The sequence below is a fragment of the Dipodomys merriami genome, unplaced genomic scaffold, assembly GCF_024711535.1.
Source record: "Dipodomys merriami isolate MVZ:Mamm:240054 unplaced genomic scaffold, mDipMer1.0.p SCAF_5, whole genome shotgun sequence".
In the NCBI taxonomy this organism is placed as follows: Eukaryota; Metazoa; Chordata; class Mammalia; order Rodentia; family Heteromyidae; genus Dipodomys; species Dipodomys merriami.
In genome coordinates this window covers 64,189,712-64,215,757 of record NW_027206068.1, presented here as the reverse complement: position 1 = coordinate 64,215,757, position 26,046 = coordinate 64,189,712, and the positions used below count along the sequence as shown (strand labels likewise).

At 41.3% G+C, this 26,046-nt stretch overlaps 1 protein-coding gene across 1 annotated transcript in view; it reads right to left on the bottom strand.

Moving 5' to 3' along the window:
• Positions 1 to 26,046, bottom strand: part of Exoc4 (exocyst complex component 4) — a 689,440-nt gene that overhangs the window by 2,735 nt on the left and 660,659 nt on the right. The gene's annotated exons all lie outside the window — the stretch shown is intronic.

Sequence of the window (26,046 nt, the reverse complement as noted above, 5' to 3'; positions counted from 1 at the left end):
TTTCCTAAGCAGCTCCAAGACAAGGAGGAAAAGTAAAGAAAAGCAGAGAAATTAGGACGACATTGTTGTTGACAAAGGACATTTTTCTCAGTATTTCTCAGAAATGCATGGCCACGAGAAATTAGGGGACTCAGCCCATGTCACCAAGACGGTGAGTGAAGATGCCAGGACATGAATTCAGTTCAAAAGTGTGTCTTCAAAGACACTGAGAACTGACAAGAAGAACGTTCAACATGTTTGTGAGTGAGGTGTGCATGCTATGAATTCACAGCACAGGAAGGAGAGATCCTGCCTGAAGAGAGGAGGATGCGGGCCTTCACGTGGGATAGGCTTCTGTCAGTTTGAGCTTCTGGGGGAGAAATGCTACATGGAAGGAAGAATGTGAGAAAAGGCAGTGGAAACTGACCTGATGAGAGTAGAGTAGAATAATGGAGTCCTGGAAACAGGAGATAAAGCAAGGAGGTTATGTGAGATCATCAGACTAGGACTTCAGGCCTAAGCAACTGTGGGGACCTCCCTCCCACACAGAGGCTACTGTTTGAAAGTCATTCTTCTGGAAGATAAACTTGGCTTCAGAATGCAGAATAGTTTCAGAGGGGTCATTATAATTCTAGCAAAAATGGGAACTGGAAAGCCATTTGACTAAGGGCATTGGCTTCAGTGGAGAGGAATGACAGACATATGCTTCCATATTACCAATGAGAAGTTCAACCCAGGCTCTAGGTTCTTCTCTTCTGCTAACCATACTTCCTTAATTAACATACTAATAAACGTGAAATGACAGTCTTGTGAATGTTCCCTACACAGTGGAAAGAACAAAAGGGTTCTTTTTAGATGGACAACTTCGTAAGAGTCTCCTGAGAGCAAGTTCTTCAATGTCACCAGGTAGAGGGTCCTCTTAGTGCTCATTTTCTGCAGTGGCTTCAAATGATTATTCACTGTAACCTCATGGAGCCAGATGTTTAGGCACCACCCATCAAGAGCACCCTTGGATACAGGCAGCAGTATTTGTGGTAGAGAAGAATGAAGCCCCTCTAGGGCTCTGGGAGCCCAGGATCAGCTGTAGCAAGGAAACCATTAGAAACTGCACATTTTGCATCCAATCCATGTGAGCTTCGCAAGACACCCCCTCCCCCGCATGCATCTGTTGTAATTTAAAGGAATATGCATCCCATTTGTCCCATGACTTCCCCCCCCCCCAGTTGTGGGGCCTGAACTCTGGGCCTGGGCACTGTCCCTCAACTCTTCAGCTCAAGGCTAGTGCTCTACCACTTGAACCACAACACCCACTTCTGGCTTTTTCTGCTTATGTGGTGCTGAGGAATCAAACCCAGGGCCTCATGCATGCAAGGCAAGCACTCTACCACTGAGCCACCTTCCCAGCCATGTCCCATGACTTATTTATGACTCTGAATTACCTGGCCCACCATGGCTTTCTCCCTGACATAGGTCCTTCTTTTTGAGAAATGACCTATCATTTACTTGTTTCCCTTAGAAGCACAGGTGGAAGAAAGCTATCTGTTTAGGGAATTTTCTAACAATATACATTTTAAAAAGTGCTCAAGAAGAATACATGTATGAATCCAGATTTATTAAATGGAATAATAATTTGGGTCTCATGATTCTTTCAAAGCCAGAAAGGCTTTAAAAACTGCAGCACACTAGTTCCTTAAACATGAGAATGTTTTGCTAGAAATTATCTAGGGAGCTTATGAAAGGAGCAGAGTGCCAAGCTCCCTTCCGCAGACACTGTGGTTGTCAAAGGTTCCTAGCCAGCTTCTGGGTATGAGCCAGAGTCTGTCTGCATCTCTTCTAAACTGGGTTCTAAAAGCATGGATGGCTATAGAAGCCGTATGTGGTTTGTGATGTTTTTCACGGAGATTAAACCAAAAGAATTGGGGTTCTTTGCAGCAGATATTGATATTTGCATCATTTATGTTAAGACGTAACATTGAGCCCATCGGACCAGATGAAATTGGATTTTATTTGAAAAGCCTGATGAATTGTTTCCAGGGATACTGGCTGGTTTTCTACAGAGGCTGCTGCTCTATGCTCAGAGCAAACAACAAGCCAAAGATGCCTGGGTTTCTTGTCCTGGGTCTTCCAGTGTGAGATGTGACGAAGGATCTGCCACGTAAGTTCTTCATGTTTCGAGAGCTCCTGTGTAACGGAGACCTTTCTAAATCCCAGAGTGACACTCGGAAGTGAACTGGGAGGCTAAAAGAATTCTCAAGAGCTTCAGATAAACACTGAGCTAGAATTGCAAAGCTGAGTTATTAAACAAAATTGACAGGTAACTGATGGTGTATTTTCTACAGTTAGGGGAAAAATCCCCTATAACCATGATGATATATTAGATCATAAAAAAGCATAAATATTTAAAGACAGAATGAAATTCATTTATCTTTCAGAAAGATACCCAGTAGCAACAACTAATAAATCGGCATAGCAACATTTAGACATGGAAGTGGGTAAAGGGTACTACAAGAGCCCTAAAGAGAAAGGATGAAAATGCCCCAAACTATCCAATTAGAATGAGCAGCCATGATAAATACTGATAGACTACAATAAAATTATGTAACTCAACAGGGATAAATAATTGATCAGTACTTATCGAGGCCCCAGGAAAATAAAAGCTTGGTCTTTATCATCAGGCATTTACATAGCAGCCACGGATTTCAAAGCTACCAGGATTTACACTCGATGGCACAGTACTGCCTGGGCAGGATCTGGGAATATATGTTTTATTTAGACATTGTCAGCTCAAAACTTATAGAGTAAGTCTCTTCACCATGCAAAGAAGTCAGGGCCAATTGCTAGATGTGGACCAACTATCCCATTGTAAAGATCAAGGAGTTTCACATCCCTCTGGTGGATGGAACATTCTGAGAAAGTTTGTGCCCTCCAGTGGCAAGTGCCTTCTCTTGCCCTTTGCTGTGTATCTTGGGGTAGACCTTCTCACAGTGTTATGGATACAGAAGGCAAGAGGCTGAGCGATAAGAGAAGAGGTCAATCTAGCATGACAACATTGAGCCCTTGTTCTGAACTACACAGATCATTTTCTTTTATCTCCCTCATAGAGACCACATTTTCATTAGTTTGAGTGTCTCACACATACAAGGCAAGTGTCTGACCACTGCCCTGTACCTCCAGCCCCTTCCTTTGTTTCAAAGGCAACGCACTGCAAGTCTTTCTCCCCTATGGATTCTGCCTGGAAACATTTGTATCAGTAAGGATATGAAGGGGATTTCCGGAAGTGGGAACATTTACTAAAGTCTTATAATATAAAGTTTATTTTATCTGATTGGAAAATTAAAACATAAATATAGAATGGTCTACACTATACGATTATTAAAAAAGAGATTAACCATGTAACTCCCACCATGAGGACATACTTCAGGGGGCATATTTTCTTACAGTTCTTCTGCCCTTCCCCTATAGTTTCTAAATAAAGAATTAGTCAAAAGATAAATATCTTGTTTAGGACATTTGGCAGCGCTGTCATGCTGCCTTTAGATTTTCAATCAAATGTAGTTATGCATATATATATATATATATATGTATGTATGTATAAACAGATTGTTGGTTCCCTTATATTCTTGAGTCTTAGTGCTTTTCCTGATGGTTCATAAAGAGTTTTTCATACATTTCCCTAGGCAAAAAATTTGGAAAATTTTAGTCTCTCATCCCTAGTTCAATCTCCACTTTGGCATACTCAGTATAAAAGTTACCACTACATCTCTGGAAGTTTTGTAAATAGTCTCCCTCCTCCCTCCATCCTTTCTTCCTTTCTTCCTTCCTCCCTTCTTTCCTTCCTTCCTTTTTTGAAACTGAGAGAAGAAAGCTCCATTAAAACCATGTTTCTTCTATTCACAGTAACCCTCCTTCCTGTACCTCTAGGCCTGTTATGAGCATTGGATTTGGGGTGATAGCAAGGCTTTGACTGACCCCCTGGACCAAATGCCCTGGACAAAGCCTTGTCATCTCCTTTTACTTGGTGGGATTCAGAATCGTAAATCCTTGAATGGAAACCACATTTCAAAACAGTCATCTTTCCTTTGATATCTATGGGAGATTGGTTCCAAGATCCCAGGTATGTCATAGTATTACCATAAAAACTTCACAGTCCTCCCATAGATTTTAACCATGCCTAGATTATTTATAATACCTAATATTATATAAATAGATTTAAAGAATTTATAGTATCTTGTTTGGGAATGATGACAAAAGTCTGTACATGCTTAGTACAGATGATTTTCCCCTGAATTTTATGTGTATATATGTGTGTGTATATATAATGTGTGTGTGTGTGTGTGTGTGTGTGTGTGTGTGTGTGTGTGTGTGTGTAGTATGTATGTGTTTGTGTGCTAGTACTGGGCCTTGAACACAGGGCCTTACAAAAATGCTTGGCATTTTTGCTTAAGGCTGGTGCTTTATCATATTCTCCACTTCTGACTTTTTGGAGGTTACGAGGATTTAAGAGTCTTACAGGTCTTTCTATTTGGTTTAGCTTTGAACCACAATCTTCAGATCTCTGCTTCATGAGTAGCTAGGATTACAGGCATGAGCCACCATCACTTAGCTGTTAATTTGGAGTGGCTGAGACCAGAAACATTTTGGTTCAGGAATTTTCACATTTAGAACATCTGCATATACATAATGAGATGTCCTGGAGATGGATTCAAGTTTTCCCATGAAATTCATTTGTTTTCCTGTACCCTGCTATGGTTTAGATATGCTCTGGGTGTCCCTCCAAAGGTCTATGTGCTCAGCTTGGTCCCCAGGGCGGCAGTTCTGGAAGATGGCGGGAACTGGAGGTGTGGCCTACTGGCAGGTTTTGGGTGAGCCTGAAAAGTACAGGAATTTCTGTCTAATGGAAAGCATTCTGGTGTGGTGGCAAATGCAGCTGCAGCAAGTCATAAAAAAATAGGAGGATTGCTGTCCAAGTACATGCCCATGCAGGAACTGAGACCCTGAGCTAGCCAGTGCAAAAAGGGCTGAAAGCATGGATCAGCAGTAGAGCACCTGCCTAGCAAACTTGAGGCCCAGAGTTCACATCCCAGTACCACCCCTCTTCCTAGAAAAAAAAAAAAAACCACAATAACTAGTTGCAAAACAAAACAAACAGTACAAAAAAAGGCAACTAGATTATAGGCAAAACGTTTGCCTCCTGTTTTCTCTGCCGCCTCATATGGTAATAGACAAGGAAATGTAAAGAAAGAAGAACAAGGAGTTGAATAATTATCTCAGACTTAACTGAGGGGTGGTGCTAATAGAGAGATTTAGAGTTGTAAATACTCTAGCGATAAACTAAACTCTGGTTCTGGTTGTATCATTCATACATATAGCCTTCACTTGCTACATGAATTTGGGCAAACACTCAGCTCTATTTAATGCCTGGTGGCATTTTAAGATTTTTCAAATTTTCCAGCACCTCTGCTTGGTCCTTCAACATCTTGGGTTTGCATTAGAACCAGTGGATGCTGATTCTCCTGGAGCAAGGGTGGGCAGATGCATCAATGACTGGTCTGGAGACGCTGAGCAAGTGTAATGGTAGCTCTGATGCACTTTGCAGACCAATAATAAGACGGATGGCAATCCTGCTTTAGTCAGAAGACTAAATTAGTTTGTTTAAAAATACAATGTAACTGTTCTTCTTTGTCTTCCCTTGAAAGAGGTTAGAGCTTATTACAGTCATGATTGAAAATTCTAATTTAAAATGAGCTGAAGTTACTTCCATTTCATGAATCAGAACACTAAGGAAGAGAAATGCTAAATAATTTTCAGACAGTAAAAGGTAGAATTAGATACCTATTCTCCATTGGGATAGTTTTGTATTGTCAACAACAACAACAATATAAAACAAAATAAAAACCAACCAGGCTTGCCGATGTTCCTTTAGCTGGTGGTAGCAGCAATCATTTTAGAGGTAGAAGAAAGTGCTTGGGAGTCTGTGGCTTTAGGGCTTTCTCACACTTCCTTTATCTAGGATGATTTCCCCCCTACATCAATGATACTACAATGAAATGGCAGTTACCATACTCAGGGCTCAAGGCCTTGCCTGCCAGGTGGGCTGGTTCACCAGCATGGAGGTGACGGGGCGGGGGTCGGGGGGGTGAGAACAGCTACCTAGCAGCCCAGTTCTGCTGTCCACACCTTGCTTCAGCAGGTGGGCTTCAGCAGTTTGGGGGATCTCTCCTGGGAAAACTTCAAGAGTTGAAGTCAGCTGTCTTCATCCCTCTCAGGAACACATCGTAACATTTTTGATAGTCAGCAGCAGTCTAGAGTCTGGCTTTATTTCTCTTCAGAAAACACAGTTGCTCAAAACAAAGGAATTCCTCTGAGAGGAGCTGTCCGCATCACTGTTGAGATGACGCACTCCTGGCCTCTGTTAGACATTATGATGGGGAAAAAATGCGTTGCATTTCCTTAGCTCCAAACTCTGTTCTCTCTCCACCTTTGGAATATGTTCTAAGTTTATGAATATCTATGGTTCCACATCGACAATGTAAGGATTCATATGTAACTCCCTGCTACATCATATGTAACTCCCTGCTACATTAATTCAGCTTTCTACGGTGGGGCTAGAGGAAAATCTGCATTTTAAATCTGGTACAATTAAAACTGTGTCTCTTTGGTCTGGCACTGCTTTCGGTCAAAGCTCATCTGTGTGAATAATTATTCAGTCCATTACGAAGTCTGCCCAGCTCCTTCTTCCATTTTGAAGGTTTTAATAAATATTGATCAGGTCCATTTCTGTTTGCACTTGCCAAAGCAATTCTGATGGATTCATCTTCTGATGTTATCAAATAATGAAATATGAAAGAGTGAATAGAATTAGCCTCTTGTTCTGTGATTTTTTATTTAGGTCCTTCATTTTACTTTCATAATTGTGTTTGTCTCATGTTTCTGTAAATGCTCTTTTGAGTATCAAAAGGTGAGCTTGGGTTAAGGAGAGTTATCCTGTGCTGAATATCAGTTTAGCCTTTTCAATTTAAAAATACAGTGGATCACTTTAGAGAGTCTTTTCAATTTTTAAAAATAATTTATCTAATATCACAGGTAGGTAAAAAGGGCTTCGTATCATGCCCTTTGCTGGCCACAAAGCTACGTATTGCTTACCAATTAGCATGAAACTCCTCTACTGTATATCATCTATTATCCTAGATTAGAAATCTGGGAAACAGCTGTTGAATAAAAACAATTCAGAGACCCATAGCCTTTTTAGTTTTAAGTAACAAGATGGAATGACTAACTTTTCACTAAATAATGCAAAACGTTTATTTGAGGGAAACCTAACATTATTAATATTCATGTTCAAAACTTAGAGCATTATTTTTAAATGATAACATCACATAGAAAGGCACAGTCATGGCTTTAAGACGTTTCTTTCATTAACTCTTAAAAATATCCAGGCCAGGTCCAGACCAAAGGTATTTAAGGCAGGAGATAAATGTTTTAATGTAAAGTAAAGCAGAGCCAGGGCTTGCACTCAATCTGCCTGTCCATTCTGCTTCCCATTTCTTGGTACTTGGGATAGGGTGGACCAGATGGAGGGCCTGAGGCAAGGGAAAGAAACCCAGGCCTGGCTCCAAGTATTGGTATGCATTAATGATGGAATGGAGATGTGAATGGGTTTAGGTTTCATTCATTCATTCATTCATTCATTCATTCATTCTGGTGCTGCGGGTTGAACACAGGGTCTTGTATGTGCTAGGCAAATACTCTTCTATTGGCTTTTGCACTTACAATATGGGGAGCCTGCCTATCTGGCCATGTTTGAGAAGGAAGGTCAGTAGGAATAGGTGTGGATGACATGGCTTTTGGGGGAAATTATTTGCAATACATCATGCAAAAGAGGCCTAAGGTGACGACGGATTAAGTCTAGCAGGTCACAATTATGTTAGATAGGGGCCCCCATTATAATCATCAGGCTGCTAGGGAGCTATCAGTTGCTCAAATTCCTCAAATTTTGACTTGCTTTTAGGTCCTATTTGGTGACTCTAGCATACTTCTCAAAATCATTCGATTGCTCAGTGCCCCTACTCTGCTGAGACAATAGACTACATCTCTTTGTCCTGAAGGGCCATGGAAGAAAATGGTAAAGCAACAACAAAAACAACAACAACAAAATCAGTGGATTATTTGGAACATGTGAGAGCATATGTAAATCAGCAGGTCCCAACAGCAAACGCTTGAGGATGTATTAACTAAACCATTAGGTTATTTATGAAAGAGAGAAAACCTAAATAAACCAAAGCTTCAAAATGGGCCACCTGAGATTCTAGGACATGTGACTCAGAATGGATGTCAATTAGAAAACTAATGGTGTAAATAGGAAGGAACTAATGGAAATATGTACAGTATCCAGCAGGGTTTAATTAAAGATCCAAAGAGTCTGACAAATGTGATGGATAGCTGTGGGAGCAATGTGAGTTTGGTGGATGAAAAAGACCATTGTGGCTGATACATATTTGGATGTCAGCAAACCATTTGATATAGTGCTTCTAAAAAATGTAACTAGCAAAGTGAATTTATTCCGAATGGCTATTCCCGATAGGACACGGGCTGAAAACCAAACAAAGGGTAATAATAAAGGTAAATCAACAGATTCAGAAGAGAAAACATTCAGTGAATGCTAAGGACCCTGGCTTTATAACTGATCTCACTTAATACCTTAATTAGTGTGCAGGAAGATATACAGGACGTGGTAGCGAAGGCAAATGTGAGTACTTGGGGCAGGACTACAAAGAGCAACAAAGGGAGCCTGGAGAAGGAAGAATTATGGGAAGCAATAACCAGAGGAGATTCATCTTTGAAAAACCCAACCGAGTGTGTCTGAACAATTATTATGGCCTGCATTTGGCATTTGGGAGGAGCCTTCGGACGATAGGGTTTGACAGCCGATGGGGTAGAGCACCAGCCATGGTGAGCCCTGTCTTTGTTGTACTTCAGAGTTCTTTCTGGCTTTCTACCAGAAGCCAAATGAAAGACAGTCAAAAAAGAACATCAGATAGGATTAAAAGAACAGAGAGTTGGGGAAAAAAGAAAAGAATAGAAGAGATTCAGTTGATTTTTTTTTAAATTCAACTGTCAGCGTATCAATATGTGAGGTTTAAATAATACCTGCCAAACCCCTATCCAACTGTCACTTTATTCACTTTTAAATATTCATTTCTACCTAGAAAGCTATGTATCTCCAACAAAAAATGTATGTGCATGTGTGTGTGTGTGTGTGTGTGTGTGTGTGTGTGTGTGTGCGCGCGCATGCCAGTATGGGTGCATGATCTCAGGACCAGGACACTGTTGCTTAGCTTCTTCACTTAAGGCTGGTTTTTCTACTAATTAAGCTATACCTTTACTTCTGGCTTTATGTTGATTAGTTGGAGATAAAAGTCTCTCAGATTTGTCTACCTGGGCTGGCTTTGAATCTTGATCCTCAGATCTCAACCTCCTGACTAGGTAGGATTACAGGTTGAAGTCACCAGTGCCTGGCCAAAAGTTATTAGTTTAACGTATTTTAAATATGTGTATATATAACATGAAGATACCTGGCACAGTATACTACTTCAGATCATAGATTTAGACTTCTAGTGGCCTGGGTTTGAAACTCAGTTCTGCTTCCTATTATTTGTATAACTTTGGTCAATCTATTAATCTCTCTCTCTCTCTTTTTAATTATCTTTTTTTGTCAATCGTGGGTCTTGAACTCTGGGCCTCGGTGCTGTCCCTGAGCTTTTCAGCTCAAGGAAAGCACACTCTTAACACTTGAGCCACAGCACCACTTCTGGTTTTGTGGTGGTTAACTGGAGATAACATGGACGTTCTTGCTTGGGCTGGCTTTGAATTGTGATTCTCAGATCTCAGCCTCCTGAGTAATAGGATTACAGGTGTGAGCCACCAGTGCTGGCAATCTCTTAATCTCTCTCTGACTCATTTTCTTCATCTGAGAAGGAGAAATGGCCATACAGGATTGTCACAAATTTTAAATGATTAAGACGGGGCTAACCAGAGTAAGGATATATAGGCATAACTTAAATAGATGTGCTTCCTAGTAAAATACAGGCTTCTAACAGGGTGGGATTCTTATTATTTGTTGTTCTCTGTCAACTTGTGAAGAAGATAACTAGTGAGTGTTGAATAAATGAAAAGGAAGAAGTGGATGTGAGAGTCACAGTCTAAAACATCCTCAGGTCATAAAGGGCAATGTAAAAAGTGATCTGTCATTTTTCTGACACAGGGAGGGAAGAACTAGAAATAAAATATATGATCTGATTGGGCTCTGGTGGCTCACCCTGTAATCCTAGCTGCTCAGGAGGCTGAGATCTGAAGATCATAGTTCAAAGCCAGCCCAGGCAGGAACGTCCATGAGACTCTTACCTCCAATTAACCACTAGAAAACATGAAGTGGTAGAGTGCTAGCCTTGAGTGAAAAAGTTCAGGGACAGTGGCAAGGCCCTGAGTTCAAGCCCCATGACTGGTGCTATATATATATACAAAATGCATATATATATAAAATACATATATACACACACATATATACATATATATACACATACTATATCTGTATACATACTATAAATGTTATATATAAATACATATATACATACATGTATATACATATACATATTATATAATCTGTGTAAAATGCATAGGGGGATGTCCAGGGAGAGGTGACATGTTAAAAACGACTGATTGTCCAATGGAAAAGAAGACACTGGAAAGAGATCTATTAAGAAAGATCAATTTTTGTCCAATTTGTAATATTCTTCCACTGTTCATTCTCAGGCAGCCTTTTTACCTAAGGCTTTTCTTAACCTGTCTGAACTTCAGTTTTCTGAGTTACATTATAAAATAAGTAACACTATATAACAGGTTAGGCTGAAGGATTAAGTGCAATGTCCTGATAGAATCTCTCCTTTGTGATGGGTGCTGATGGCTCACTCCTATAATCTTGATACTTGGGAGGCTGAGATTGGGCGGGTCTCAGTGTGAGCCAGTCTGAGTAGAAAGGTTGGCGTGCTGCCTCCTAACAGTGAGCTGGATTCAACATTGCACGCCTATTATCCTAGCTCCACCAGGGAGAAGATTGCAGCCTAGGCAAACACTCGGGCAGGAAGTGAGGCCTTATCTCAAAAACAGCTTGAACAAGGGGCTAGAAGCAACGCTCAGGGGGAAAGCACCGGCCTTTGAGCAACAGCGTCAGCTCCTGAGTTCAAGTATTCCTTCTGTAAGAAAGAAAAATAGCGTGCACAAAAAGGGCTGGAGGCAGGCTCTGCCTGATAAGGGTAAAGCCCATACCCCGCCTCCAAGCAAACAAAAACTGTGCTATATAGACATAAAAATAATAGCTAACTTTTATTGAACACTGGTTGTCTCTTGACTGACCTCTCTCTTACTCCTAGACCAACTTCTGGTTCTGACTGGATCATGTCACTGTTGTGCAATACAATAAAACAAAGACAAAAACAAAACTTGTATGTTCCACTGTGTTATTAGCATCAAGTCCAGTGTTCCAGCTGCAATACCAAAGAACTTTTGTTTTCAAGATATGGCTCCTATTTTACCTTTTCTCCCATTCTCTCCTTGCTTAATTTTCCATTCATGCCAAACTGAACGACTCACGGCCCTTTCCACGCTACTTGGGATTTTTCAGCTTCCTACAAAGTCTCAGTCCTATGAAGAGTCATTCCATCTCTGCCACTCACAGTAGAGCTTATTTATTGAACATGCATCATTCAGTCATACTTATTTTTTTGTTTTAAAATTAAGAGTATTTTTGAGCTGATGGTAAGCAAAAATGATTACGGATGTATTCACTTACTAGCTGTGTGTACTTAGGAAAGTCACTTAACTTTTCTGGGCTTTTGTTGCCTTATCTATAACAGGAGGAGACTGAGGTAGGTACACAGCTCAAGGGACTCTTACAAGGATTAATTGAGGGCTGGGAAGGTGGCTCAGTGGTAGAGCGCTTGCCTTGCATGCATGAGGCCCTGGGTTCGATTCCTCAGTACCACATAAGCAGAAAAAGCCGGAAATAGCGCTGTGGTTTAAGTGGTAGAGTGCTAGCCTTGAGCTGAAGAACTGAGGGACAGAGCCCAGTCCCAGAGTTCAGGCCTCATGACTGACAAAAAAAAAAAAAAAAGATTAAATGAGTCAATGTTTATAAAATGATTATAGGGTCTGGCATATAATATATATGTGTGTGTATATATATATATATATATATATATATATATATATGTATATAATGTAACTTTTTGTTAAATAAGCAGAACAAAAGATGCAAAAAAGTCTAAAGCACAGTATTCTCTCCCATTTTGGGCTCCCAGCTACCCACTCTGTGTCTTTCTTAGACATTAACACTGTTACTAGTTTTCAGGGTCAACTTGCAAATAGACTTATATATATGGTGTGTGCTTATTAACACACGCATATACACACATTTAAAGATAAATGATGTTTACGTGCTGTTTTGCACTTTGCTTTTGCAGTTTTACAATGTGTCTTGGAGGTGGTTCCATTTCAGTGCATATTGATCTGCCTAATTCTTCTTAATGGCTGTAGAATAGCCAATTGTATGGATGTATTGTCATATATATCTATTATCTTCACCCAGATTTCAGGCTTCTTGGTGACAAAGGCTGTATCTTAGGTGTCTCAGGATTATCCTTAGATTTATATAGTATCTCTGATAATCCTTTTTTCTTTGCTTATTCATTCAATAAATATTTAAGCATTAATTATGCACCATATATAGATATATCTGTATCTATCACACACACACACACACACACACACACACACACGTACTACATAAGCACAGAAGGGTAAAGTGCAATCCTTGTTAAGTGGTGATGCAGCCTGGTGTGGAAGTGACCATGCACTCGCGTGTCACAGTGGCTCTAGGAGAAGTGTAGAGGGGATTCTCGGAGATCAGGAAGAGCATTGTATGCTTCGCAGAGTACTCAGGGAAGGCTTACTGGACATTATCATGAGGCAAGCATGAGCGAGAGGTCCTGCAGGGGCATAGGAAGTGGGAAAGTATGGAGACTAGGGTTAGGCAGGTTGTCTGCTCCTCCCTGGACTGCGTGGAGGCTGTGGAGGGGCAAGGAGGAAAAAAGAGAGCAGGTAAGCTGGGACCGGAGCAGACCAGATCTGTATGTCACTCGGAAGACTTGGTAGTTTTATGGGTGAATAGAAGGGGTTGAAAGGTAGGCAGACTTAAGAGATGCTAATGGTTCATTTTGCTTAGGTTATTAGAACATTTACTATTATTACTAGGATTTAATAAAAAAAAAGTTATTTTAACATGAATCTCACAACAAAAATGGACAAATGTTTCATTTCATGAGAAACTCGCAAATGCACTACCTTGCCATTCTTTTTCTATTTCTTTCCCCCCATGGTTTTAGCTTCTGAATTTCTGGCTTTGGGGAGCCATTGCTGTAGTAGGTGTGCGTGGAGCTGGGGGGGGGAGGGAGGAGGGGGTGGAGCCGAAGACAGAGGATTTTTAGAAAGAACTCATGCACGATGACAACTGTTGCTTTCAAAGTTCTTCAACCAGAGCATGAAGGGCTGAGAGTCAGGAGAGCATCACACTGTTGGACAACCTCGCTTTACCCTGGATCACTCAATTTTTTAAATTAGACCCTATCAGTCTTCTGGAAGCTTTCCCACAAATCTAAATTCTCAAGCATGGAGTTCAACAAAATCTAATTCTAAGAGAGAGAAGGATGCTATTATCTCAGCAGAGAACAGGGCATCGCCGCTCTATTCTCCAGCTTCTCTCACTGAGTCAGCACTGGCCTGGCACCCTGACAACATAAACACTGGTGGAAGCATCAAAGGCTAGCAGTCAGAACACAGGAAACAGGCTGCCTCCTCCCCGCAGGTGCCTTTCCCCGTCCTTCAATGCGTGTGGTGAAATGTGCAGGAGTATAAGTTGGAAGCAAGAATAATAACTCATTTAATCTGTAAGAGCTATACAGGAACGGTGTGACAACCTTAATTTGGTAGAGAAATAAAGAGCCAGGGAATAAGGCCCAGAGCCTATTTCTGGTGATCGAATGGAGTTAGACCCTGGTTGTTCTGATACCATAAGCTCAAGTTCTAAGATTCTACTGGAGGTGAAGGAGCTTCTGAAGCCCAGCTAATGCCCTCCAGAAAGTAATGCCCTCCAGAAAGCTGTGTACCAGAAGCTCATACTTGTAATCCTAGCTACTCTAGAAACAGAGATTAGGAGAATTGTGCTATCTAGGCCAGCCTGAAGGGGAAAAAAAAAGAGAAGAGATCCTGCCTCAAAAATAACCAGGGGGAAAAAAAGGCTGGAGACATGGCTCACACAGTTGAGTTCCTGCCTAGAAAGTGTGAGGCGCTGAGTTCAAACTCTAGTACTGCCAGGAAAACAAAAACAAAAACAAACAACACACACAAGCAGAATAGAGTTTAGGTTTAGAACTGTGGATGGAGGGTGTCTAGAGAGAAATAAGATATAGCAGGATATAATTAACCACAGGAAAACATATCCTGAGAGTCAGCAGGGAAAAAAAAATCAGGCATTGAGGGAAAGAATAGCAATTTTTTAAAAATAGCTTTTTCTACAAAAGACTAATAGCAAGACCACTCAACAATGCCACCCTCCTAAGTCTATATATAAAGAGCCTTTGATGGGAAACATTTATATAGCATTTGCATTCTTTTTTTAGAAAGAAAAAAGTATCTGATTTGGAAAAAAAAAAAAGCCTCTCAGAAAGGGCAACCTTATGAGAAGAAGGTCTTCAAACAAGTTTAATGCCTCTATTTAAATGCTAATGCTAACCTATAGCTCTGGACCACACAAAAACTAAAGTTTTTCAAAGACCATAGAGTGAATTTAAAATGAAACCTTAATTTCTGTAGGAAATGATTTTTTTTTTCAAATTGTGAAGTGTGAGCTAGTCCATGGCATTCCAGAATAGGAAGACTGTTTTTATCAGAGTAACAGTGACAGGATGACAAGGTGGATGGGTGACAGCAGACTTGCCAGCATCAGAGCAAGGTGGCCTCTGCCACTGACCCCCACCAAGCATTGGCCACCAATCTCCTACCTGATGCACGACAGAGGTTGGCGTCTCCTAGCGCCCCACCTGTTTACTGTGATGACCTGCACTGAGACAGTGCTGATGTCTGCAGGGAAAGCAGGGGACAGAAGCAGGAGGAAACACAAAGGCCAGGAAGCCACTTGGTTCAGAATAGTGAGAGCTAAGTGTACTTCCCAGAGGGCTCTTGAGTATTCATTAATGACAGTGGAAAAGTGAGGCTGGAGGGCAGGGCAAGGTTTTGCTCCTAGTCAGAAAACCAGGCAGCAGGGCTTGGGAAGTGTGGCTTGCTTAAAAGCAAAGGGAAACACAGACAGAGGAAGAAAACCAAACCAAACTGAAAAGGCTAGGGTAGCGCAGTGACTTGAGGGGAGTGGCAAGGATGAAGTTTCTGGGAGTAATTTTAATATTTGATCATTTTTATCAGGGTAATGGTTATGAGGAAGTGTTCCTTTTATAGAAATTAATCAGCTTGTGTGTTTAAGATATGTGTCATCTTTTGGGTGCTATGGTTTAATAAAAACATTACCTGATACTGGGTATGTGGTTCAGAGGACACACACACACACACACACACACACACACACACACACACACACACACACACACACACACACACACACACACACACACACACACACACACACACACACACACACACACACACACACACACACACACACACACACACACACACACACACACACACACCAAGAAGGTCAACAAACAACTGCCTCTCCCTGAACACCTCCAACAAAGGTAAAACTTCAACAAACAAACCACCAACACCACCAGGAAGTATACACAGGGCAGGAAGTGTGGCTAGGTGGTATAGCACTTATCTAACATACTAGAGACCATGGGTTTGATCCCCAGCACCACAAAAACAACAAGAATCACACATTACCTTTCTCTTCCCTATCACCCACGCAAAAGTTAACCAAAAGGAAAGAAGAAAAAAAGAGTAGGTAGCAGACCAGGTATTGAGATGGGTACCTGGCTATGTATTTATAACTCAGTCTCCTGGTCTAAGAAATTCTGATTTTATGGACCTTGACAATGTTGTGCTGAGCAAACTAGGTCTGAGTTGTAAAAGACCATATCTTGCAGAATTCCATTTAAGTGATATAGAGTCATTAGGGGCTGCCAGGGGTAGAGCTGGCAGAGGAATTGGGGGGATGGCCCATGGATACAGGGTTTCTTTGAGGGCCAATGGGCATGTCCGAAAATTAGGTGGTGGTAAGTAAGAGCTGACAACCCTGAGCCTACACTGTAAGGCAGTGAATTGCACACTTCAAAGGGGTTAATGTTTATGGTATGTAAATTATCTCAATAGAGCTATTATAAAAATGCAAATTTCATAGACAAGAACCCTGACTTAATACAGAAGAGTTTGGTCCACAGGCAATACTGTTAGGAAGACACATCCATCATTCAGGACATTTGCTGCAGTTTCCCCAGGATAATTGTGGAAAAGCTTCTCTAAGCTGACAGATATGGAGACGTTTTCACTAAGCGCCCCAGGACTATGCTGAAGCCATTTCTCAGGGCTGCAGACTTTGGTAGGTTAAGTGATCAACGAGTCCCCCTTTCCCCCGCCTTTGGCAGTAAATACTATCTGGAAGAAAAATATATGACAACTGATAATGCATAATCTTGACTAGAGAACTAGGTGAGAATTGGGAACAGTTCTGTAAGTATAACTACAGAGTAACAGAAATATAATTGAGTCAAAGATCTACTAATGATTTTTATTAATATTTATTATCAAAGTAGACCATAATTAAGGAGAATAATTAGCTTTTAACACTTACTATGGACCAGATTCTTGACAAGTATATTTGACTTTGTCTTCATAACCTAAGATTTATACAAGCTAACTACCTGCCTATAATCACCTGTTAAAAACAGCACTATGACTGAATTCTTTGCAGTTTTTTCTCTTTTTCTCAGGATCAGACTCTGACTACACAACCATGTTCTATTTTATTCTATTCCCCCACCCCAATTACACAACAAACACTTCTGAGAGTGGGTAGTGAGCAAAGTTACCAAAATCAAGCTTGGGGAGACAAAAAAATCTTTACTAATCAAGAGACACTTGATTAGTGGATTTGTGGCTGTCCTCTGGAAATAGAAAAGTGCTATGGAAACGTATGTGCCTGGCAAGAACACATTTATGGGCACAGGATGGGGAAGTCACAGCAGAGGGGCAGAAGACTGAAAGTGTGACCACGGTGCCACTTGTTGGTTTCACAGTGGGACATAGTGCATCTTGGATTTGTCTGCTCTTCTGCACAACTGGCCTTCTGATCTTTATACATGGTCACAGTTGAGGCTATACTTGAGAGGAAAGAGGAGGACATTTTGGCTTGGGATGCAATTTTAAAGGACAGACATTTTAAAGGAAAGCCATGCTGATCCAAAATAGGAAAGGGAGAAGTTATTCAAAAGGCAGGAGAAATGCCCTGAAAGCCTGAATGTATGTAGTTTTTCTCAAATGTAGCAGGTGACAGGCAGGACAGAGTAGAAAGGATTTTTCTCATCTCTTCTACCTTTCTACCTTCAGAATCATTCATTCATCATTTAAAAAACCCACTGAGTGTTCTAGGGCTTCCCATATTCCCTGGGGGATGTCGATGAACAGGGTCTGGCGTCCTTTTCTGTGGCTCAGAGGAAACATTATTCTCCTGCCCTTCATATTAGTGAGAAAACAGTTAATGGGAAGAAGGTGGTGACAATAATTCCTTGACCAAACTGGTCACTTCTTTTCTACTAGTACAGGGTGGGTAACCAGAGTTTATACATGGGTGAGAAGTAGAATCAGGATGCAACCCACACTGATGGAACTTCAAGTTCCCAACCTCATCACTAGAACACTGTTGATCAGGATCAGGCGAGCACTACTAACAAGGTTATTCTAAATTCTCAGCCTCCAATTAGTACCAGTACGTTGGGACAGTAGATGCCTTATTGGGGAGTATAGGAAAAAGAGAAAGCGACAAGGAAAGCCTCTATCTGTGCAGGCCGTCAGTGGGACTTCTCTAGCCTGCTTCCTGCCTCTTCTAAATTCACCCCAAATCATGACACCACTCAATATACTTGTTCAGTTTTAAAGTCAAAGAATGTCAGTGTCTAAGGTCATTCCAGGAGATGTCGTATATTTCCTTATAGGCTTACAAGAAAATAACAGGTTTTGTGGTACCTCAAGGTCCCCAAACAGGAAACACCATGTCTGGAGGACCCTGAAGGTCCCAAGACAGGTGGCTGCGTGTGTCTTTCTCACTGCAGACTCAGAATCTAGTTTACTGGCAACCATTTCTCATGTTTCTAATGATACATATTTCAAATGTGGTGGAGAAACAAACAATGGCTAGAGACTCAAATGTTGCTACAAATGTTTTCTCAGGCTGTTGTGTGTGTGTGTGTGTGTGTGTGTGTGTGTGCGTGTGTGTGTGTGTGTGTGTGTGTGTGTGTGTGTGTGTGTGTAAATGTTTACAAACTGTTTGGACAGAAAAATCGTCACGATGTGTTTCAGTACCAGTTGCTTTGGGGGGAAAAAAGTCCTGACTGTTTCCAGTACATATAGCCATGATGTCATTAAGAGTACCTATCTGTTCTTTTATGTTCCATTTGACAGTACAGACGTTATAGAACATTTCTGATATGTTTATTTCAGTCCTTGCTCTGCCATGAGTGATCATGGTGCTACTAAGCATGTACCTCAGTTTCCAGCTAAAAGCCATCCCAGTTTTTATACCTTACTAGGCTAGGATACGTTAACAGCTAAAACCCATTCCAACCAATGAGGAGGGTTGGAGTTGGGGAAGGAAAAGGCTTATTAATGTTATTTCTGTTTTCTAGGAAATGGAATGAAGGCTTGGCTAGATGGAGGGATGAGGCCCTGGTCATACAGCTAATCAGCTAGAGAGCTTGGACTGCAAATCTGCATCTCCTGAGCCCAAAGCCTGTAACCTTCCATCACACCACATGGGCTATGGACAATTTATTGCTTCCTTGGCTTCCCGGGGGCCTCTGTAGTAAACAACAGTATGCCTGGTTATAGATAGCCCGCATTTGTTACTTGTCCTGTTACAGTTCCATTGTTTTTCTAGCATGCATTGTGTCGTTCGATCTGTAATGTTAAAAAAAAAAAGAGATGGTGGTGGATTTGACAAGAGCATTGAGCTCACTGGGAAATGTGTATTTCAGTGTATATTCAGCTGAATGTAATAGTGGCTTCATTGTAATAAAAAGCTTTATTTTGCTTTGTAGTGAAGACACAAAGCACTTAGTTGGAATCACAATCTTTAAAAGGAATCTGCTTTATATTCTGTTGCAGAAATGAAGATACCAGGGAATTCAAAGGTACTTTCTACAAGATGACTGGCTCAGACGTGGGATCTCTGCGTAGGCACCTCAGTTTTGCTTATCTGTTCTCAGGGTTGGGCCAGAGTTTCTTATCTGTTCCTTTTTTTTTTTTTTTTTTTTGCTTCTTCCATGTTTCTCAGGTGCTCCTTGATCTTTCCATTGTCTTACACTTGTGAGAACTGATAGACTTCCAGCAAATACCAGCATGCATGAAGGTCTCAAGCAGGAACAGTCCTATGATGTGCTCACACATTCACCCATATGCAGCAGAACTACAACAGCTTGGGGCAGAGGGGAAAAGAAGCTTATAGCTTTTAAATAATGATTGTTACTGTTTTTGGACTGCACAGAGATACAGAGTAATTATAAAGCTCTTCAAAGAATGAAATAAGTCCATTAAATTCAGTTAAAAATTTTTTTTTTCAGAAACACTGCAAGAGATACCTCTTGCTGTTTTCTTTCTTTCACAATGGACTGAAGGAAGAATATCTCATTTTCCAAATGGAACTTTGTGGAGTTTTCAATAAGCCCCCTCAGCACTTATCTAAATCTTTAATTAGTTCTATAATATACTGATGATATCAAGCCTAATTAAATTTATATAGATAAGGTGCAATGAAATTCTAACCAAGTGAGCTGGAAAGCATATATTAAATAGTAAATTTAAGGGTTCAAGCTGATAACTACAATTTTATATCAAAAAATTAAATTCAATTTGCATGTTGTATTCAAATTGATTTTGAGTGTGCAAATTATTGGGCAAAAATCTCTTAAACAGATCAGTAAAATTACTAATCTGGCCTGTTTAAATATCGGATATTAATGTCTGCATTTGCAAATAAGCCACACACATTTGCATTTTTACTGCTTACAGTAAAAAATTATCCAAACCTTATGCTGTTTTATTAAAAATATGAAGTGATTTTTCTTTTGGCTTCATACATAAATTAAAGAAGCAAAGAAACAAGTGTATGTTCTAAAGAAGAAAGAGTCAGCAATTCAATATATAGCAAGCAAAGATGACATCTATCTGCTGACTACAGGAGTTTATGTTATCCTTTGGGAACAGAAATTATAATGGCAAAATCCTCTTATTTAGGATCAACTGGAACAGAACCATCTAAAAACATCTGGTGCCATAATGACAAGGAGAGGTAGCATATGCAGATTTGAATGGAGCTTACCTTCAGTTTGGGGAGCAATCAGAGATACATGGTTATTTGTATTGGAGGGTCACACATCAAATATTCATCTGATTTGTTAAGAGAAAGGTCCACCAGCCAGGTGCCCTTGGCTCATGCCTATAATCCTAGCTACTCAAGAGGCTGAGATTTGAGGATCACAGTTCCAAGCCAGCCTGGGCAGGAAAGTCCGTGAGACACTTATTTCCAATAAGCCACTCAGAAAACCAGAAGTGGCACTGTGGCTCAAGAGGTAGAGCGCTTGCCTTGAGCTGAAGAGCTGAGGCACAGCGCCCAGGCCCAGAGTTCAAGCCCCATGACCAACAAAAAAAAAAAAAAAAAAGAAAGGCCCACTACCTATAACACATAAGCTGATATAATTACATCAATCATTCTGGAGTTCTACTGATATGCTGCTGTTGCTTAGAAGCAAATACAGAGGGCCAAAATGAAAGGATTTAGAATTTTCCAGCACCTCCTGAAAAGTGGGCATAATCATGGACTATCTGGCCAGAAAACATTCACATGTACAGAAACACAGGTTCTTACATAATCTCCATGGGTTACAGACCCCTTAAAGCTCCATCATGCATTCTAAGTTTGTATACTAAACTAGTTTATATACTAAACACTGCACATATATACATATGAACACACACATATACCTATATCCATATAGACTCATCTTTTCTAAATACCAGTTGTTGTTCCTATGTGTGTACAGATATACTTTTAGTTCATCTCTCTAATGGTATTCAGGCCTCATGTCACACTTACTCACTTCTAGTTTTCATTAGTTAGAATTTCTATTCAGACCACAAGGAAGCAAGAGAACAGAGAGTTGTACCACAGAGTAGATCTTTTCATGTTATACAGCAAGGAAAATGAAGGAAAACACCTTAGTGTCTCCAGAATTAGAACAGAGGTTATGGGATTAGTTATAGAGTCACCTATGTATCTGTATCAGCACACTTTCCCAAGATACTCGTCTCAATTTCCCAGGACACTTGTCTAGACCAGTCAAGCTCTAGGAAGATCTTGACTCCAATGAATGACCCCAGGGTCATCTGGAGCCTCTAATTCCTGCAATGGTCACAGAAGCAGATTTGGGGCAGCCTCATTGTCTGGGGAGAGGAAGGCACGGGGGCCAGGGATCACAGAAGAGGAGTGCGAAGCTGGGGGCAGAGGAAGAAGCAGTAGCACAGAGTGAAAATGAGTTAAAGGCAGAGAGATTAGGAACTGGTTGTAGAATCCGAAGGCAGTAACAGAAGATAAAATTAATGTGTTACAAGTGATTTCTTGGTGATTTATCCGCATAATTTCCCTCAGCACTCTAAGATAGCTGAAAGGGACACCTAAAGCAGATTAGGAAGGCCAACCCTTTTGAACCTCTGCTGACGTGCACATATCCAACCTGGAGTTGTCAGCACTGCACTTGGGGAAATATTTGTATCCAGCGGTACTTCACATGTCCTAGAACCACTAAATGCTTCCATCTTTTTATGTGGCCACTAGATCTTCCAAGGGAAAAACCTCTCAGACTTGCCACCTCTTTGAGCTGTGTGTTAAAGACCTAAATCTGCCGTGTGACAGTTCAGCAGTGCCGGCCCATGGTCCAAAATGGATGCCACATATGGCAGTGGACGCCACATGGTCCAAAGCATTCAGACAGCCGCCCTGTCTGCCAGACACACCAGTCCCACAACCACTAAGACTGGTGTCCCTTAGTCCTGCCTCAGGAGATGGCATGTCTGTCCCACTGGGTGGCAAAGGAGGCCCAAACAGCCCTGGATCACGTGCCCACCTTGGCTGTGCAAAGGTAGACAGTAGAAAGCAAGCTATTTCTGCTCCTTGTTATTCAACAAGCTGTTCAACCTTAGATTCTGAGTCAGAGAAAAACTGAACTGGCCAGCAGTCAGCAGCTCCGAATGATGACCCCACAAGTGAAAAACGTGTGTTTTCTCAAGAACTCCTGGGCCATCACTGGGAAATAAGAACTTGTGCAGAGCTGTAGGAAGTCCTGGGTTGGTTCTGCTGTGGCACTGGGTTCCAGACGCTGAACATGCAGCAACTGCTCTCAGGGCCTTCAGAGTAGAAACTGGAAAGATGAATCTCAGGACCAAGACAGTCCTTGCGCAAGGAGGGGTGGGGGCAAGCCACTTCTACACTGTGTCTAGAATATTGGAGGCAAACTTGCAAAGCCTGGATGCCAGTGTTATAGGAACGCTGTTCCTGTCTCACACGACTTGGTGGGATGAGAAGAAGGGAAAGGCTGACATGGGTCTCTACCCGTGTGTGTTGCGACTAATTGAGATGATACATTTGAACTTCTTTGTGCCTCTCCACGGGGGGAAAATGCTCGTGAATCAATGATTATTGAATTACGATTCTATCGTATATTTTATCCCTCATCTCATGCTTTTTGATCATTCAAATTCTTTTTATAATTCAAAGTGTTCCAATGAAGATATGAAGTCGCTCTGGCCTCCTTCTGGGAGGAAGCTATTCTACTGAAACCCCTCGAATGGCGCCCTGCAGAATCCAGCTCAGGGCGATGGGGAAGCAGTTTGTCGTCTTTGATTGAGCAGACGTAGTTGAAACCACTGCTATCTTCTCCCTTTGGTCTTTATCCTTGCTGCTTTTCATCTCTCCTCACGTTGGTATATTCACGTTTCAATGAGAGTTAAATTCCTCCGCCTTGCCCCCTAATTTGACTCACTTTGCAATAATGCTGGCCTACTATCAGATAGATAAAGAACAGGGAAACCAAGAGCTAGACATCCTTTCATGTGTTATAATGGGAAGACAAAGAAAGGAATAATTGCTGACCTCTTCCTTATATTGCATGTGTCTATTTGCAGTTTAATTTTAATCCTATTCCTATAACTCCCTGGAAGTGTAAATAAATCACCTGCACTCAGTGGAGAAGGTAAAAAAGAATATTAAAAGAAACTATGGGTGGGGCGGTTATGCAGCTCATATTCAATAGTAGAATTGGCACTCAAACTTCTGCACTGTTCCTGTGTGCTTTACCAAGGTACACCACAGGGAGTTTGACAAGAGACTGAGTCCTGTCCTGGGCTGGGGATATATCAGAGTGGTAGGGCTTTTGTCCAGTAAGTTCTGGTCCTGGGTTTCATCCCTAGCATAGCTTTGCAAAACGAAACAAAAAAGAAAATCTTGGCTGGGCGCTGGTGGCTCACGCCTGTAATCCTAGCTACTCAGGAGGCTGAGATCTGAGGATCGTGGTTCAAAGCCAGTCCAGCAGGAAAGTCCATGAGACTCTTATCTCCAATAGACCACTAGAAAACTGGAAGTGGTGCTGTGGCTCAAGAGGTAGAGTGTTCACCTTGAGCTGAAGGGCACAGGGACAGGGCGCAAGCCCAGAGTTCAAGCCCCATGACTGACCAAAAAAAAAAAAAAAAGAAAAGAAAAGAAAAGAAAATCCTTCTGTCTCTAGAGCATCTATTGGTAAAGTCTATTCATAAAGAGATCAAGGACCTTTTAGGATCTATGAATTATATATTATTTAATCAAAGGAAAAAATTCATCTTGCAGCTCTTGAGAATTCTGACTAGACATTTCTATATCTCAAGGGAACAATTTTTGAAAAGGAGAACTAGACAGTGACCAGGCTTTTTTCTTGGGAATTAGGTCTGTAGTAGGGCAGAGTACAAGGATTACACAGATAACACTTTTGTTGTTGTTGGTGGTGGTTGTGGGGCTTGAACTCAGGGCCTGGGTGCTGTCTCTAAGCTTTTTCCCAGTCTACCACTTTGAGCCACAGCACCACTTCTGGTTTTCTGGTAGTTAATTGGAGCTGAGTCTCACAGACTTTCCTGCCTGAGTTGGCTTTTAACCACGATCCTCAGACCTCAGCCTCCTGGGTAGCTAGGATTATAGGCATGAGCCAAGGGCACCTGGCTTGATAACACTGTTTTTAATAAGTCTGTAGGTATGAAGTGATCAACAAAAGAATCATTAAAGTAATAGATGCCATGTCAAAGTCTTACATTCCTGCTGAGATGCCAAGATATGCTTTGCCCTTTCCAGGTACCTTCTGCCTTATCTAGAAAGCGCCTTCCCGGTCCACGGCAGTGATTGGCTCCAGGGGGATGCATGATGCACTTTTAATCAGTAAGATAGGAGAGGGAGTCAGTCAAGGGACTGCTGGAAAATATTTGTTCAAGACAAACAAACAAACAAGCTTTCTTCCACAGAATGTTTTGATGATGCTTGGATATTCACTGGTCAGTCCTAGACCACAGAGGAAGCATACCACCCTCACATAGTTTCTTTGGAGCAAGAAGGTATACATCCAGAAGGAAGAAGGAAGAAGAGAGATGGCAAGAACCTAGGCTCTTAATGATGTCCGTGAGTCACTGAGTTAGCCAGCCCTCAGGCTGCCTTGTCTTGGGATTTCACATTGTATAAAAGGAAATACTTTTGAAAAACACATATGTTTTAGCCAAGTGTGGAGAGAGGTACCTGCAAGCCCACCTACTCTAGGGGCTAAGGCAAAGGCTCCTCGCAGGCCAGCTTGGGACATATCACTCCCACTCAAAAACCAAGCCAAAAAAAGATTAAATCACTCAAGTCAGGATTTTCTGTTAGACACAATCAAAAATATTCGACTAGATGAAACTTTTGATATAAGAAAGATAGAGCTTACCCATCATACTTCTGTCCTCCTAGTAGTTTATGATTCTGGGGGGAAATGGTATTCTTTGTCATTTAACTTAACCATGCAAATCCCTACTTTTCCTGCAACTCATCTCCTGCCTGTGCCCAAGTTTAAGATGAGTTATTCATTCCTTAACAAATCTTTCTTCCTCCCCCTCCTGTGCAGCCCCGTGGCCTCTGCTGTCTTCTATTTTCTCTCAATTTCATTGTCACTTTTACTGTGGGAAGGTGAATATTTACACACAATACGCGTGCTGTCTGAATGATCACTCATGAAAAACAACAGCATTTCCAGTATTTTAGCACATACTGGGCAGAGCTCTGGCTAGGTCTGGAAAGGGAACTAAATTTTCTTCTCTACTAGTCAGTCAACAATCCTCTCAAAGATGCTCCTGTAAGTTTCCTTTTCCTTCCTTCCTTCCTCCCTCTCTTCCTCAGGCTTGAACTCAGGGCCTGGGCACTGTCCCTTACCTTTCTGCCTCAAGACTGACACCCTACCACAGCTCCATTTCCAGTTTTTTTGGTGGTCCACTGGAGATAAGAGTGTCATGGACTTTCCTGACTGGGCTGGCTTTGAATTGTAATACTAAAAGTCTCCTGAGTAGATAGAATTACACTTGTGAGCCACTGGCAATGGGCCTGTATAGATTTCATAGATTTTTTTTCCCCCTCCTTAAACATTTCTAGTTGACTTCCCTATGTTACTTGCTTTTGTCATAGCTGGAATTTTT